Source organism: Rhinoraja longicauda, chromosome 21 (genome assembly GCF_053455715.1).
Source record: "Rhinoraja longicauda isolate Sanriku21f chromosome 21, sRhiLon1.1, whole genome shotgun sequence".
Taxonomy (NCBI): Eukaryota; Metazoa; Chordata; class Chondrichthyes; order Rajiformes; family Arhynchobatidae; genus Rhinoraja; species Rhinoraja longicauda.
The window spans coordinates 22,001,894-22,020,202 of record NC_135973.1 but is presented as its reverse complement, the minus strand read 5'-3'; the positions used below and the strand labels follow the sequence as shown (position 1 = coordinate 22,020,202).

The 18,309-nt window shown below is 47.2% G+C and overlaps 1 long non-coding RNA gene across 3 annotated transcripts in view; it reads left to right on the top strand.

The window, feature by feature from the left end:
• LOC144604047 (uncharacterized) overlaps positions 1-13,602 on the top strand; it is a 36,250-nt gene extending 22,648 nt beyond the window's left edge. For all 3 annotated transcript variants that reach the window (XR_013548677.1, XR_013548675.1, XR_013548676.1), the window contains one exon: positions 8,844-13,602. This is a non-coding gene — a long non-coding RNA (uncharacterized LOC144604047). The remainder of the gene's footprint in view (positions 1-8,843) is intronic.
• The last annotated feature ends 4,707 nt before the right edge of the window (positions 13,603-18,309 follow it).

Genomic DNA, 18,309 nt, shown 5'->3' with positions numbered 1-18,309 from the left:
AAACTGAACGCAGTACTCTAAATGCGGCCTCACCAATGTCTTGTCCAAATGCAACATGACATCTCAACTTCTACACTCAGTACTCTAACTGATGAAGGCCAATGTGCCGAAAGATTGTTCTACACAATCCGCCTGCCATATCCCATTAATAGTGATGCACAAACAAACGACATGTTATCATGGGCAGACTGTTTAATCCTGATAATTTGAACCTTCAAGACCTAAAAGTGCTGGCGTAACTCAACGGGTCAGGCAGCATTCCTGGAGAACAGGATAGACATGTTCGGGTCCATTTTCAGACTGTGTTCCTTTCTGCAAATCAGCATCTGCAGGTCCTTGCTTCCACTAACTCAGGGTGGCAGGATGGTGCAGCGGTAGAGTTGCTGCCTTCCAGCACCAGGGACCCGGGTTCAATCCTGACTATAGGTGCTGTCTGTACAGAGTTTGTACATTCTCCTCATGACCGCGTGGGTTTTCTCCGGGGGCTCTGGTTTCCTCCTACACTCCAAAGACATACAGATTTGTAGATTAATTGGCTTCAGTACACAGTGTGTGTGGAATAGCCTTAGTGTAAGGGGATCACTGGTCGGCGCGGACTCGTTGGGCTGAAGGTCCTGTTTTCACACTGTATCTCTAAACTTTAAAAAAAACTAAACCAAGATACATGTACAAGAGAAATTTAGGGGGATATGGGCAAATTGTGGGGAAAATAAGGTTAGATTAGATGGGGCATCTTGATTGGCGTGGATGAGTTGGGCCAAGGGGCCTGTTTCAGGGATTTGTGATTTGACCGTTCGCAGGAACGGTGCTACACTCCATTACAACCAATTCTTATGCGGTCTCTCATGCGGTCTCTCATGCGGTCTCTCATGCGGTCTCTCATGCGGTCTCTCATGCGGTCTCTCATGCGGTCTCTCATGCGGTCTCTCATGCGGTCTCTCATGCGGTCTCTCATGATCTCTCTCTCTCATGATCTCTCTCTCTCTCTCTCTCTCTCTCTCCTCTCTCTCCTCCTCTCTCTCTCTCTCCTCTCTCTCTCTCTCTCTCTCTCTCTCTCTCTCTCTCTCTCTCTCTCTCTCTCTCTCTCTCTCTCTCTCTCTCTCTCTCTCTCTCTCTCTCTCTCTCTCTCTCTCTCTCTCTCTCTCTCTCTCTCTCTCTCTCTCTCTCTCTCTCTCCTCCCTCTCTCTCTCTCTCTCTCTCTCTCTCTCTCCTCTCCCCTCCCCCTCCCTCTCTCTCTCTCTCTCTCTCTCTGCAGCGTTTTGCAAGTTAGGGTCTGATGCACTAAAATGGAATCAAATAACACACTGGTTTAATTAAAAGCAAGGAGCAAAGATCAGTAATGAGTAATGAAAACTGTAACGTCCACGCTCAGCAGCAGCCACTTCCCCATAGCCATCATGCTAATAAACACTACAACCTCCAAATAGGCTCTGAACTACTTAGAGACATTATTTTTTGACTTTGCACTACTAATGTCTATTTCATTGTCTTTTTGCTTAGTATATACTAAACATTTTTTGTCATTTATTATGGGTTTACAGAGTAATATGTTTACATATCTGTTGTGCTGCTGTAAATAAGAATTTTATCGTTCCGTTCCGTGACATGAAAATGTTACGTCGTTTGCAGCTGACTAAAATGTTGTTATGCCACAGTTGGTGTGTTGAGGTGGGCAGAAGGCACATGAACAGGTGCATGGTAGGATGGGTATATAGGGATATAGACTAAACACGGGCAAGGGGCGCACAGTGGCACAGCGATAGAGTTGCTGGCATACAGCGCCAGAGACCCAGGTTCGATCCTGACTATGGATGCTGTCAAGTCAAGTCAAGTCAAGTCAATTTTATTTGTGTAGCACATTTAAAAACAACCCACATTGACCAGAGTGCTGTACATCAGTTCAGGTACTAAGAACGAACATACAATGGCACACAAACATAACAGCACATACATGAACAATTCACAGCGCCCCCCTCAGAGGGCCTCAAACGCTAGGAGTAGAAATAGGTTTTGAGCCTAGGTTTTAAAGGAGTCGATGGAGGGGGCAGTTCTGATGGGGAGAGGGATGCTGTTCCACAGTCTAGGAGCTGCAACCGCAAAAGCGCGGTCACCCTGAGCTTAAGCCTAGACCGCGGGATAGTGAGTAGCCCCAAATCGGCCGACCTGAGGGACCCGGAGATAGAGTGGTGGGTTAGAAGATTTTTGATATGGGGGGGGGGGGGGGGGGGGGGGGGGGGGGGGGGGGGGGAAGCACGTTTAAGGCTTTGTACGTGAATAGGAGGAGCTTGAAGTTGATTCTGTACTGTACTGGGAGCCAGTGGAGAGAGGCCAGAATCGGGGTGATGTGGTCCCTTTTACGGGTACCCGTCAGGAGTCTCGCTGCGGCGTTTTGGACCAGTTGCAGGCGGGACAGGGAAGATTGGCTGATCCCAGTGTATAGGGAGTTGCAGTAGTCTAGGCGGGAGGACCCTACGTCAGTACAGAGTTTCTATGTTCTCCCTGGGACTGCTTCAGTTTCCTCCCACACTCCAGAAACATATGGACTGCAGGTTATTGCCTTCTGTAAATTGCCCTTAGAGTGTGTCGGATAGAACCAGTGTACAGGTGACCAATGGTAAGTTGTAAAATTGCCCCTAGAGTGTGTCGGATAGAACCAGTGTACAGGTGACCAATGGTAAGTTGTAAAATTGCCCTTAGAGTGTGTCGGATAGAACCAGTGTACAGGTGACCAATGGTAAGTTGTAAAATTGCCCCTAGAGTGTGTCGGATAGAACCAGTGTACAGGTGACCAATGGTAAGTTGTAAAATTGCCCTTAGAGTGTGTCGGGTAGAACCAGTGTACAGGTGACCAATGGTAAGTTGTAAAATTGCCCTTAGAGTGTGTCGGATAGAACCAGTGTACAGGTGACCAATGGTAAGTTGTAAAATTGTCCCTAGTGTGTGTAGGTTAGTGTATGCGGTGATCACTGGTTGATGCAGACTTGGTGGTTCGAAGGGCCTGTTTCCATGCTGCATCTCTAAAGTCCACAAATTAATTGATTGGAATAGACGGGTTTTGAAGAAGGGTCTCAACCCGAAACGTCACCCATTCCTTCTCTCCAGAGATGCTGCCTGTCCTGCTTAGTTACTCTAGTATTTTCTGTCTGTCTTTGGGCTGAAGGGCCTGCTTCCCTGCTGTGTGACTTCATCTCTCCCCTTAACCAAAGGAACATATCGGCTATTCTCCAGCCCCTCTGGCTAAAGAGGAATCAAAGTCCTCCAAGGTTCAAGGTGCAGGGTGCAGCTAAGTGCAAGGTAATTTCTCATTTACTCCAAAGACGTGCAGGTTTGTAGGTTAATTGGCCTCAGAAAAATTATAAATTGTCCCTAGTGTGTAGGATAGTGCGAGTGTACGGGGATCATGGGCTCGGTAGGCTGAAGGGCTTGTTACTGCTGTATCACTAAACTAAACTAAACTAAACTGATAAATTGTGAACACATCTAGCATTAATACTCTTCCCAAATTGCCCTTGAAGTTGGGTTTGAGCTGCCATCACCCTGTAGTCTTTCTTTAGTTTGAGTTTTTAGTTTTTAGTTTAGAGAAACAGGCCCTTCGGCCCACTGAGCCTGCACTGACCAATGATCACCCGTACACTAGTTCTATCCGACACACCAGGGGACAATTTAAAGAAGTCAATTAACCTACAAAACTGCATGTCTTTGGAATGTGAGAGGAAACCGGAACACCTGAAGAAAACCCACACAGTCACAGGGAGAACGTGCAAACTCCACACAGACACCACCCGCAGTCTGAATTGAACCCGGGTCTCTGGCGCTGTAAGGCAGCAACTCTACCACTGTGCCACTGTGCCGCCCCTTGCCCATCTCCTGCGGTTGCAGGGGAAAATACCTGGGGAGGGTGTGTGGACGTTGGGCCGAAGGGCTTGTTTCCGCGCTGTATGACTCCAGGACCTACGACTAATCTCCTTACCATGCCAACTGTAGCTAAGTCTTGTGTGGACTGACACCCAGTCACTGTTAAATCCAAACTTGTGCTTCATCCATCCCAAACTTGCTGATTGATACAGCATTTCCTGCTAACGGTGATTTGCTGAATCTACAAACAGATGAGTAACAATCAATTTGATTAAACCGTCACTTCTTCACAGCACAGCGCTTTCAAATTCTGGTTACATTTCAGCAGTACATCCAATTGGCCCTGGGACAATAATCTCCCTGTTCCATCTCCAGAGCTTTTGCAGATTTATTAAGCATAACTTTAGAGTCATAGAGTCACGCAGTGTGGAAACAAACCCTTCAGCCCAACTTGCCCATGTCGACCAACATGTCCCATCTACACTAGTCCCCACCTGCCTGCGCTTGACCCATATCCCTCTACACCTCTCCTATCCAAATACCTGCCTGAAGGTTTCTTAAACGTTGCAGCAGTACCCACTTGCAGCAGTACCTCCTCCGGCAGCTCGTTCCATACACCCACCACCCTTTGTGTCAGAAATGTTACCCCTCAGGCTCCCATTAAATCGTTCACCCTCATCTTAAACGAATGTCCTCTGGTTCCCGATTCCCCTACTCTGGGCAAGAGACTCTGTGTTCACTCGATCTATTCCTCTCATGATTTTGCACGCCTCTAAAAGATCACCCCTCATCCTCCTGCGCTCCAAGGAATAAAGTCCGAGCCTGCTCAACCTCTCCCTGTAGTTCAGGCCCTCGAGTCCTAGCAACATCCTCGTAAATTTTCTCTGCACCCTTTCCAGCTTGACAACATCTTTCCCATATCATGGTGACCACAATATTCTAAATGTGGCCTCACCAACATCTTATATAACTGCAACATGACCTCCCAACCTCTACACTCATTTACTTTTCAAGACTTTAAGTCGTCATAAGACCTAGAACATATAACAGGACAGCACAGGGACGGGATCTTCAGCCCACGGTGTTCGTGCCAAACATGATGCTGAGTTCATCTGATCTCATCTGCCTGTGCATCATCCATATCCCTCTTTTCACTCCACTTCCAAACGCCACTATCATATCTCCTCCACCGCCACCCCTGGCAATGTGACCCAAGCCCCCACTACTCTGTATGGAACTTTAGTGTTGGACATTTTGTACAACAGTAACATAATATGCCAACTTCTTAGTTACTCCAGTATTTTCTGTCTGTCTTTGGGCTGAAGGGCCTGCTTCCCTGCTGTGTGACTTCAACTCTCCCCTTAAGCAAAGGAACATATCAGCTATTCTCCAGCCCTCTGGCTAAAGAGGAATCAAAGTCCTCCAAGGTTCAAGGTGCAGGGTGCAACTAAGTGCAAGGTAATTTCTCATTTACTCCAAAGTCGTGCAGGTTTGTAGGTTAATTGGCCTCAGTAAAATTATAAATTGTCCCTAGTGTGTAGGATAGTGCTAGTGTACTGGGATCATGGGTTCGGTAGGCTGAAGGGCTTGTTACTGCTGTATCACCATGTCCTCTAGTGTTGGACATTTCCACCCTGGGGATATTAAGGTTCTGACTGTCTACCCTATCTATGCCCTTCACATTTTTATATACCTCTATCAAGTCTCCCCTCAACCTCCGTCGTTCCAGAGAAAACTGTCCAACCTCTCCCTGCAGCCGGAACCCTCTAAACCAGTCATGCCTCAGTCTTTACATCTACTGCGGTAGATCTATCGCCTGGCAAAATCCATTCCACGGTACCTCAACAACAAAAAAAGGGCTCACGATTCCTCTCTCCACACTGAGAGAGTGTCAATTCTCCACACTCGATATCCCACCATCTATCAGACGGAGGTTACTAATTTACAGTCAATCAGTGTCAAATTGGGAGGAATTCTATGTGGAATCTTGTCCATTAATGTTTGCAATGCAATTGTGCACAAGACCTTGCAGTGGCATATTAAACCAAGAGGCAAATTGGTTCTGCTTCTTGTTAATTAAAGTGTTCTGACATTCATAGATTCAATGACAAAAGGATCTGGAGAATCCCCTGATATTAATTAGTGAAAGGACGTTGCATTTTCACTCAAAGCCAAAAATATAAGGTCCAGATTGTAACTGTTTCACATCCAACTAGAGTTGAAAGTGCACCAAGAAATCTTCAATCCACTAGGTCCCAGAGTCTACAGAATGGTAAACACAGTCTTTCATCCAGAGTAAGGGAATCAAGAACCAGAGGATATACTTGTAAAGTGAGAGGGGAAAGATAGAATGGGAACTTGACGGGCAACTATCTCCACACAAAAGTTGGTGTGTGTGTGGAACGAGCTTCGAGAGGAGGTAAGAAGAAGGAACTGCAGACTTTAGGCTGCTGAATGGCAGATGTTGGCTTTTACTAAAGATAGACACTAGGTTTAGAGGGATATGGGACAGGCACAGGCAGGTGGAACTCGTGTAGATGGGGCATGTTGGTCGGCGTGGACAAACTGGGCCAAAAGGCCTGTTTTCATGTTGTGTGACTATGACTCTAATAGCACAATGGACACTTGAAAGTGCAGGCTCGATGGGCCGAAGGGTTGGTTCACGTACTGTAGAACTCTATGACAAGAGGAATCAAGACTTGTAGGAATGAGGCAGGGAAGTGGAGATGTTCTTGATTCTCCTACTCTGGGTAAAGGATTGTACATTCACCCCATTATTCCCCTTATAGATCTCTATAAGATCACCCCTCATCCTCCTGCGCTCCACGGAATAAGGTACTAGCCTGCTCAACCTTGGGCTTTAGGCTGCTGAATGGCAGAGAAGGCTTGGGCAGAGCTGAGGAGCATTTCTGCCTCCTAATCACATTGGGATGAGGTTCACGCTTCACCCCGAACACTTACTGTACTATCAATCACAAGGGTAATCGCAATATCACATACATTGATCCCTGGCCACCCACTGAATGGAAATCACCAGCAATAACTATATGCCTCACATCCAGCCCCAGCAATCACCATCTTTGATGGAAAAGTGTGGCCTTCTCTCCGTGAATTTTGCAATTTGCCACGCGAGACTGACTGGCCAATGGACAGTTTCCACTTCACCCTGAGCATTGCTGAATCAGCGATGCACCACGGCAGCTTACAGTGTAGGTGGCAAAGGCAGATACCCTCAAAGAAACAGCTGGACCAACACTTCAATCACCAAGGCAGAGTGCATTACCGGCCAAGTGCTTGTAAATGGAATTGGAGTATAGAACCCGGAACAGCACAGCACAGGGATAGACCCTCCTGCCCACAATGTCCGTATTCAACATGATGCTAATCACCTCTACCTGCATGTGATCCATATCCCTCCACTCCTTAGATGCGTCTATATAAAAGCCTCTTAAATGCCACTATTGCATCTGCCTCCACCAGCCACCCTTGGCAATACATTCCAGACCTTCACCAGTCTGTGTTCAAAAACTTGCCCCGCATCTTTCCTTTAAACTTTGCCCCTTTCACCTTAGAGTTATGCCCTCTAGCCTTTGACGTTTCCATCCCGGGGAAAAAAGGTTTGGACTGTACCATATCTATCCCTGTCAATTTTATTTACTTCAAGCCGTTCTCACCTCAGATTACCCACCCACCCCTTCAGGCACTGCTTGCATGGTTTGAGGGCCTGAGCTTTGGGGAAATGTTGAGCAGGCTGGGACACCTATTCCTTGTAGTTCAGGAGGATGCGGGGGGGGGGGGGGGGGTCTTACAGAGGTATATAAGATCATGAATGGAATTGATAATGTGAATGCACAGTCTTTTACCCAGAGTAGGGGAATCAAGAACCAGAGGACATAGGTTTAAGGTGAGAGGGGATAGACAACAGGAACCCAAGGAGCAATTTTTTCTTTACACCAAAGGTGGTGGGTGTAAGGAACTAGTTGCCAGAGGAGAGACTTAAGGTGGCTACTATCACAACATTTAAGAAACATTTAGACAGGTACATGGACATTTCGGTTTAGAGGGATATGGGCCAAGCGCAGGCAGGTGGGACTAGCGTAGATGGGACATGTGGGAAGGTTGGGCTGAAGGGGCTGTTTCTAAGCTGGTGTACAGTAGAGAGCATATGGACTGGTTGCATCACAGCCTGGTTCAGCAACTCGAACGACCGGGAACGAAAAAGATTGCCAATAGTGGTAAACACTGCCCGGGGTGCATCACAGGTACTGACATCCCCGCCATCGAAGGTATCTACAGGAGTTGCTGCCTCAAAAAGGCAGCCAGCATCAGAGACCCACACCCACCTGGCCACGCTCTCACGGGGAAGAAGGTGTTGGAACCTGAAAACTGTAATGTCCAGGTTCAGGAACAACATCTTCCCTACAACCATCAGGCTATTAAAGATTATAACCTCCAATTAAGCTCCAAACTAGTAGCAGTCCTGAGCTACTATCTACCTGATTGGAGCCCATCAGTATCTCTAATTGGACATTACCTTACACTAAACGTTATTCACGTTATTCCCTTTATCCTGTATCTGTACACTGGATAGTTCGATTGTGATCATGTATTGTCTTTCCGTTGACTGGTTAGCACGCAACAAAAGCTTTCCACTGTACCTCGGTACACGCGACCATGAACTAAACAAAGCTCAATACCTACAGTAGTCTCGGTAGTATTAACTAGCCTTTTACATGGTACCTCATACCAAACACTTACTCAAAAATCAGCATAGGCAACTTGTATGACATGCTGTTCATGGTCTCCATTACTTTCATCAAAAGAAAAATCAATTGGTTAGTTGAACACAGTCTTACAGATCCATGCTGGCTCTCTCTAATTAACACAGACGTCTATCAGTTGTTGCCAGTTCTTTCGTTGATGCTTTCCCAAGCTGACGTTAAAATGGGTGCTCTGTGGTTACTGAGAATGTACGTCCTTGCACACAGGTAACCCCGTCGGCACTTCACGATTCTCTGGCATATCTATTGGTGTTGCCACGTGTACCAAGACGCAGTAAGCCAGTGATGAGGGATGAGACGGGCGAGGAGCAAAGCCGGTAGGAGAGGAGAGGGAACCGGGGTCTGGTCTACCGCGCCTTCGAGGTCGCCTGCGGGAGGCACCCCCAGGGAACAAAGGTGGACGGGCGAGGAGAGGGACGTGGCGTCCAAGGAAGGCGACGACTGGAGGCTCCGCAGCAGCCTGGGGGTTGTCTGGAACGGGCACCGCTCATCAGAACTGGAGCGCTGACTTTGAAAACGGCTCCAAAACATGGCGCCTCTTGCATGCGGGCTCAGTGGACTATTGCCATACACTAGTATAAGAAAATAACTGCAGATGCTGGTACAAATCGAAGGTATTTATTCACAAAATGCTGGAGTAACTCAGCAGGTCAGGCAGCATCTCGGGAGAGAAGGAATGGGTGACGTTTCGGGTCGAGTCCCTTCTTCAGACTGATGTCAGGGGGTGCGGGACAAAGGAAGGATATAGGTGGAGACAGGAAGATAGAGGGAGAACTGGGAAGGAGGAGGGGACGGGAGGGACAGAGGAACTATCAAAAGTTGGAGAAGTCAATGTTCATACCACTGGGCTGCAAGCTGCCCAGGCGAAATATGAGGTGCTGTTCCTCCAATTTCCAGTGGGCCTCACTATGGCACTGGAGGAGGCTCATGACAGAAAGGTCAGACTGGGAATGGGAGGGGGAGTTAAAGTACTCGGCCACCGGGAGATCAGTTTGGTCAATGCGGACCGAGCGCAGGTGTTGAGCGAAGCGATCGCCGAGCCTGCGCTTGGTTTCGCCGATGTAAATAAGTTGACATCTAGAGCAGCGGATGCAATAGATGAGGTTGGAGGAGGTGCAGGTAACCTTTGTCTCACCTGGAAATACTGTTTGGGTCCTTGGATGGAATTGAGGGGGGGAGGTAAAGGGACAGGTGTTGCATCTCGTGCAGTTGCAGGGGAACGTGCCCGGGGATGGGGTGGTTTGGGTAGGAAGGGACGAGTGGACCAGAGATACACTTGCTCATCGGAGATCGGGGGTATGGCAATACCCTGCTGGACTGTCTGCAAGATAAGGAATTTCACTGTGTTAGCACTTTGCACATGCGACAATAAGCTTCACCAAGCACAATCACCTTCTTTTAGTTTCGTTTATTATTGTCATGTGTAACAAGATACAGCAAAAATCTTTTTTTGTTGTGTGTTATCCAGTCAGCAGAAAGACTATAGATGATTACAATCAGGCCGCACACGGTGTACAGATACAGGGTACAGGGAATACCATTCAGTGCAAGATAAAGTCCAATTAAAAATGATCCAAAGGTCTCCAATGAGATAGATGATATTTCGGGACCGCTCTCTAGTTGGTGATAGGATTGTTCAGCTGCCTGATAACATGTGGGAAGAAACTGTCCCTAAATCTGGAGGTGTGCGTTTTCACGTACCTCTCGCCTAATGGGAGAGGGGAGAAGAGGGAGTGACCGGGGTGAGACTGGTGGCCTTGCCGAGGCAGTGTGAAGTGTAGATGGAGTCAATGGAAGTGATGGTCTGGGCTGCGTCCACAACTCTGCAATTTCTTGCTGTCTTCTGCCACAATGAGGACAGCACGCAACATCAGTGACCCAGATTCGATCCTGACATCTGACGCTGTCTGTGTGGAGTAGGCACGTTCTCCCTGAGACCATCAGGTGCTCTGGTTTCCTCCTGGATTCCAAAGACATACAGGTTGGTGGGTTAACTAACCACTGAATTACCTCAGGTGTCCAAATGTCTTTCAAATTTAAACGAAGATGGATACAAAATGGTGGAGTAACTCAACGGGTCAGGCAGTATCTAAGGAGAAAAGGAATAGGCAACATTTCGGATCGAGACCTTTCTTCAGACCCTTTTAAATGAGTTTAAGTTGGCATTAGATTCAGCATGGACATAATCTGAACAAGAATGCAAACCCAAAACGTCAACTATCCACATCATCCAGAGATACTACCTGACCCATTGAGTTTCTCCAGCACTGTGTCCTATGTGGGCCAAAGAGCAAGTTCATTCGCGCAGAATTAGGCCATTCGGCCCATCAAGTCTACCCTGCCATTCAATCACTATCTTTCCCTCTCAACCCCATTCTCCTGCCTTCTCCCCGTACTAATCAAGAATCTGTCAATCTCTGCCACGGCCTTCTGTGACAATGAATTCCACGGATTCACCACCCTCTTGCTCAAGAAATTCCTTCTCGTCTCCTTTCTAAAGGTACATCCTTTTATTCTAAGGCTGCGGCCTCTAGTCCTGGACTCTCCCACGAGTGAAAACATGCTCTCCACATCCACTCTATCCAGGCCTTTCACTTTACTGTTAGTATCAGATTCAGCATGGACATTGTCTACAGAAGGGTCTCGACCCCAAACGTTACCTGTCTTTGTTTTTCCCCAGAGACGCTGCCTGACCCACTGAATTACTCCAGCACTTTGTGTCTATCTTTGACCCGTTCCTGTCCTGTAGAGTTTGATGTTCTACTTTAATTACCTTGCCATCCACAAAGATGGGTCCCCAATTTGATAGGAGAGAAAAACTAAAACAAAAAAATGCAGATTCTAGAAACATGAAATAAAACAGGAAATGCTGGACAAATAAATGAGATATGATCAAAGCAACTGTTCTCAATGCAAGTGGCAATGAGGGCACAGCAATGACTCACAAGGATGTTGCTGGGGCTGGTGCACTTGAGTTATACAGAAAGACCAGATAGGCAGGGACTATTTTCCCTGGAACAAAGAAGCCTATGAGGTAACCTTAAAAGACGTCAATAGAATAATGAGGGGAATAGACAAGATAGATGGTCTTTTTCCCCCATGGTGGAGGAAAACTAGAGGGCATAGGTGCAAGGTGAACTAGAATAGACTTTAGACTTTGGAGATACAGCACGGAAACAGCCCCTTCAGCTCACAGAGTCCACGCCAACCAGCGATAGTACACTAGTCCTCATCCTACATACCAGGGACAATTTAAAATTATACCGAGGCCACTGAACCTACAAACCTGTACATCTTTGGCGTGTGGAGGGAAACCAGAGCACCTGGAGCTCCGGCGGCGGCAGCGTCTTCGCCCGCCCCAGATCGCGGGGCTAGGGTCGGCCCACCGCGGACCTTTCATCGTCCGGCGCGGCCTGGAATAGGCCGCAGGATTTTCTCCGCCCGGCGGGGGCTTCAATGTCGGGAGCCACGACCGCCCCGACGTGCAGCGGCAGCATCTTCGCCCGCCCCGGATTGCGGGGCTTGGGTCGGTCCACCGCGGACCTTTCACTATCCGGCGCGGCCTGAAACGTGGCAACTTCAACAGCCTGACCGCGGGAGAAGACGGCAGGGGAAGAGAAAAGACGTTCTGGCCTTCCATCACAGTGAGGAGGTGACTGGAGGAGTGTCACTGTGATGGATGTTTCTTTTTTTGTTTTGTGTTGGTTTGTGGTTGTGTGTGTAATTGCTTATTTTTATTGCTCTTATTGTTGGACTGTGGGTGACGAAATCTCGTCCAAAAGACTTGTTTTTTTTGGATGACAATAAAGGTAATTCTGATTCTGATTCTGATTCTGAAAACCCATGCTGTCCCAGGGAGAACGTACCAACTCCACAGAGACCATGTCCGTACTCAGGGGTGAGCCCACCTCTTTGGCGCTGTAAGGCAGCAGCTCGAATGCTGCATCCCCCGAATAGATTTAAAGGAGAGATCTAGTGTGAATAGAACTAGTGTGAACAGATGTTCAATGGTCAGCTTGGAGTCAGCCGGCCAACCGTCCATAGTATCTCTGAACTAAACATGCAAACTCCACAAAGACAGCACCCTAGGTCAGGAGCAAACCCGACTTTCTGGTGCAGCTCTGTAGTTAAAGCTTGTGAATGCATTATCACAAGTTTAAAGAAGCCATACCACTGTGTCAACTGATAATTATGGGGCAGTACTGTGGCACAGCTGTAGAGTTGTTGCCTGACAGCGCCAGAGACCGGGTTCAATCCTGTGTACGGATGCTGCCTGTGTGGAGTTTGCACGTTCTCCGTGTGACCTGCGTGGGGTTTTTTCCTGGAGCTCTGGGTTCTTCCCACTCTCCAAAAGACCTACAGGTTTATAGGTTAATTGGGTTTGTGTTATCAAAATACTAAGGCACACCACAGATGTATTCACCATCCCATCAATGATGTTAGCGTCATTGACTCTATCCCCCAGGAGTAGATATAGACAATGGCTTGTTTCATATGACCACCAGGTGGCGCCGCACGATGGCAGCCTCGCCAACAGTCTGTCTCGTCCTTCTTTGTTGTTTTCAGTCTGTTGTTGAATGTATGTTTTAGTGTATCTTTAGTTTTGTATTAAGTGGGGAGTGGGGGAAGCTTTTTTTTAAATCTCTTTCCTCAACGAAGATGCGATTTTTCCATATCGTATCTCCGTCCGCGCTGTGGCCTAACATCGTGGAGCTGGCGGTCCCTTTGTCAGGGATCGACTTCGGGAGCTCCAACCGCAGGAGCTCCGACCGCCCCGACACGGGTGCTTCGATCGCCGGCTGCGGGAGCTTCGATCGCCCCGACTGCAGATGGTTCGACTGCCCCGACCGCGGGAGAAAAGGGGGAAAGATAATACATTATTGCCTTCCATCACAGTGCGCTGTGGTGGATGTTTATGTTAATTTTTATGTAGTTGTGTGTCTTGTTGCTTTTTCGGTATGACTGTATGGCAAATCAAATTCCTTGTATATTTTTACATACTTAGTTAATAAACTAATTGCAATACAATTACAAGTAATCAGGTGTTGTTTATTTGACATAATTAACCATCTGCCTATAATTACCAGCCCAACAGGTAAGTTTAGGTGTCTGGGGAAGAACTGTAGATGCTGGTTTATACCAACGATAGACACAAATTGCTGGAGTTACTCAGAGGAACCGGCAGCATCTCTGGAGAAAAAGAATAGGTGGTGTTTCGGGTCGAGACCCTTCTTCAGACTGAGAGTCAGGGGAGAGGGAAACTAGAGGTGTGAAAAGGTACGAAGAACAAATTAATGAAAGGTAGGAAAAAAAGAACAAATCAGAGCCAGCACCAATGACCAAGGAAAGGTGGAGCCCACAATGGTGCATTGTTGGTTGTAGATGAGGTGAAAACAAACAGATAAGATCAGTGAAACTAGCTGGGGTTTTATCTTAAAGGAAACGCAACGAAGACTAGTTGTCATTGCCTCTCCACCTCTCCCTTTCGCACCCTCTCGTTCTTGTTGCAATTGGGGCCGGGTGCAGGATGATTAGAGCTAATTGTGACGCGGATGTGTTGTCAGACTGGGGGAGAACAAAGCTCAGGTGCTGCTGGGAACAGGCACAGTCTTGTTCTTGCCTCCCGTGTGCCATCAGGATTAGGTGAAGTAAAACACTACCACGATTCATGGCCCTTCTGCTGCCATCCCCCTGCGTTAGAGTGTATTATGTAATACGACTGAGATCCTCAGTGAGCTCAGGATGCTGATTATATTCACAGTATCTTACAGCACGGAAACTGGCCCTTCGGCCCAACTCGTCCATTCCGACCAAGATGTCCCATCTAAGTTAGTCCCATTTTCCCGTATGTGGCCCATAACCCTCTAAACATAGTCATAGCATTATACAGCATGGAAACAGGCCTTTGGGCCCAACTCGTCTATACTGACCAAGGTCCTATTTTCCTGCATTTGGCCCAAACCCCTCAAACCTTTCCCATCCATGTACCTCTGCAAGTGTCTTTTACATGCTAGTACCTGCGTGGGTTTTCTCCTGGAGCTCCGGTTTCTTCCCACACTCCAAAAGACATACAGGTTTGTAGGTTAATTGGCTTCGTGTAATTAAACACAGATCTATTCACCATCCCATCAATGACGGGATTTCATTGACTTGGCCTCCAGATCTCTCTATTCCCCCAGTAGATCTTGTTTCATTACAAGTAACCAAGTGTTGTTTATTTGACATAATTAACCATCTGCCTATAATTAACAGCCCAACAGGGTAAGTTTAAGTGTGCAGGAAAGAACAGTAGATGTTGGTTTACACCAGCGATAGACACAAATTGTTGCAGTTACTCAGAGGGTCAGGTGACACAGAACTGGTGAACACGTGATTGCTGGTTGGTGCGGTCTCAGTGAGCCGAAGGGCCTGTTACCACACAGTATCTCTAAACCAAACTAATTAACCTAGAAACCCGCACGTCTTTAGATGTGGGAGGAATCCAGAGCGCCCAGAGAAAGCCCACGTAGTCACAGGGAGAACGTGCAAACTTCACACCTACAGCACCCGAGGTCAGGATGGAACCCGGGTCTCCGATGCTGTGAGGCAGCAACTCTACCAGCTGCGCCAGTGTGCCACCCATTGAAAGAGCTGTCACAGTAAAAGAGAAGGTGAACACCATTTCATTTCATCTATCAATACAGCACATTTTTTATGACAAACTCCAAAACTTGGACTGAACTCCACGAACAAGATGGTGAAGTGAGTTCTCTGTTTTCCTGCTTGCGCGTTTGTTATTGGTGTTATTGGATAAAATATAATCTCTGAAAGAAAGCCTTTCAGCTAAATCTTAATTAAACCATGATAACCCTCTCCGCGATTAGTACAAGGCAGCGGCAGGTGGGGCCAGAACAAGTCACAGGGAGAGGATCAGCTAACAGTTATTGGGAAGGTGCAGCCAAGAATGACCAACAGTAATGCTGGCCTCCAACTCGTGTGACACAAAGCCAAAGGCATCTGGTTTCCTCCAAGCTTACAGCAAAGCAATAGATTGGTGTTGGTAAGAGGGGCAGGTCTCTCCCACTGAATCCCATGATTTGGAACGTATTAAACATAGTCATGGAGTCATAGTTATATAGCACGGAAACAGGCCTTTCAGCCCAACTCACCCATGCCGACCCAGACCAAGACGAGCCCCATCTCTCGTCCCATTTCCCGCACTCATATCCCTCTAAACCTTTCCTATCCATGTACCTGTCCAAAGGGAAATGGTCTGTTCCCACGCCTTTAGAACTTTAGAGTAAAAGGACGTACCTTCAGAAAGGAGATGAGGAGGAATTTCTTTAGTCAGAGGGTGGTGAATCTGTGGAATTCATTGCCACAGATGGCTGTGGAGGCCAAGTCAATGGATATTTTTTAAGGTGGAGACTGATAGGTTCCTGATTTATACGGGTGTCAGGGGTTATGGGGAGAAGGTGGGAGAATGGGGTTGAGAGGGAAAGAGGGATCAGATATGATTGTCGACTTGATGGGCCGAATGGTCTAATTCTGCTCCTCGCGTTTGTGAAGTTGTGAGCTTGCGATTCTATTCCCATCAACTCCCCTTCACTATCTGTGCAACCACAAATCATTCACTGTTGAAAGGTCATGATTCATGGACCCATAGCTCTGTACAAAATATTTAAATATTGTTATAATACCTGCCTCAATGACCTCCTCTGAGTGGCATTAGTGGCACAGACACCCGGGTTTCACCCTGACCATGGGTGCTGTCTGGAGTTTGTACGTTCTCACTGTGACCATGTGGGTTTTCTCTGGGTGCTCCGGTTTCCACCCACATACCAAAGACGTGCAGGTTTGTAGGTTTGTTTCCCTCACCCCTGACTCTAGGTCTGAAGAAGGGTCATGACCCAAAATGTCACCTATTTCTTTTCTCCAGAGATGCTGTCTGACTCGCTGAGTTAAGGGCCTGTCTCACTTAGGCAACTTTAAGGCGACTGCCGGCGACTAAGCTGTCGCCAACAGTTCGCCGGGTGTCGCGGGCATGATCGTGAGGAGTCTTCAAAGAATCGTAGTGGATCTCGGCACGTCGCTGAGAAACCAACCGGTATGAAATTTCTCGGCAACAGCTGGCTTGTCGCCAGGTATCGTTGCTTATTGTGGGCGCTGTCGCCTGCTGTCCCCAGGTTTGCTAGGTGCATTTAGAAGCACATAATATTAAATTAAATAAAGTCATTTGAAGATACCATAAAATACTTGTGTTTAACCAATTTATTTACCGTCAGGACATTTGACAGGTAGATTGGAGGCGACAGTTTGATGGTCAGGTAAGCGTGGGGATTTTCGAGACGTTTATGGCTATCAGCGATTACATTTAAAGTGGGCTCCCAACCCAGATATGCAACCCAGAAACCAAATATGCATCTCCCGTACATTTTCAAAGAATGCCCACACTCCGCATAAAAATCCATTTAACCACTTTTAAAATTAGATTTCTTAATACTGTTATTAGTAAACTGGAAGTCAATCCAGTTTATGCCTTGTTACAGTGAAGATTGGTTTTCAAGTAACCCGGGCAAGATGTTATATTTCAAAACTCTCAAGTACCTACCGAATTGTCAGTGATTTCAGCGAAAATTAGGACGCCGGGGAAGCATTGACAGCGTGGGAATTTTGCGATGTTTCCGAAGACGCTGTAATCTCGACCTGACAGCATTGTCGTGGTCATTGTCGGCGGGTAAAAGAAAATGTTGGCGATCTGCTACGACTTTGACGGTCGCCAGCAGTCGCCTAAAAAATCGCCTAAGTAGGACAGGCCCTTTATTCCAAGTTTTTGTGTCTGCCTTCAAGTTTGTAGGTTAATTGGCTTTAGTAAAATTGTAAATTGTCCCTGGTGTGTAGGATAGTGCTAGTGTACATGATGATCGCTGGTCGGCATGGACTTGGTGGGTCGAAGGGCCTGTTTCGGCACTGTATCTCTAAACGAAACTACACTAAACAATTGGAAAACAAGCCCGTGGTAGTGCAAGTGCTCTGTTAATAAAAAAATTTTAAAAAAATAACTCTAAGGGTCAGGAAGCATCTCTGGAGACCATGGATAGGCAATGCTTTAGTTTGGGAGCCTTCTTCAGGCAGCAGCAGCGTGTTCGCCCGCCCCGGATCGGACTTATCATCGGCGGAGCCGGCCGTCTTCGGAGGCTGCGGGAGCGGCTGCGACTCGCCTTGGGCTCGGCCCGCTGCGGACCGTCCGGCGCGGCCTGCAACCACAACAACCTGACCGCGGGAGAGGACAGCAGGAGAAGGGAAAAGACATTGTGGCCTTCCATCACAGTGAGGAGAGAGAGGACTGGAGGAGGAGACTCACTGTGATGGATGTTTCTTTGATGGATGTTTCTTTTTTGTGTGTTTTTGGGGTTGGGTAATTTGAATGCCTATTTAATGCTTTTATTGTTGGACTGTGTTTTTGGGGGTTTTGGGGTTGTGTAATTTGAATGCCTATTTAATGCTTTTATTGTTGGACTGTGTTTTTGGGGGGTTTTTGGGGTTGTGTAATTTTAATGCTTATTTAATGCTTTTATTGTTGGACTGTGGGTGACTGAATTTCGTCCAATATTGGATGATAAATAAAGCTATCTTGAATCTTGAATCTTGAATCTTGAATTAATATATATTAGTGCTGAATTCCGTCGCAACA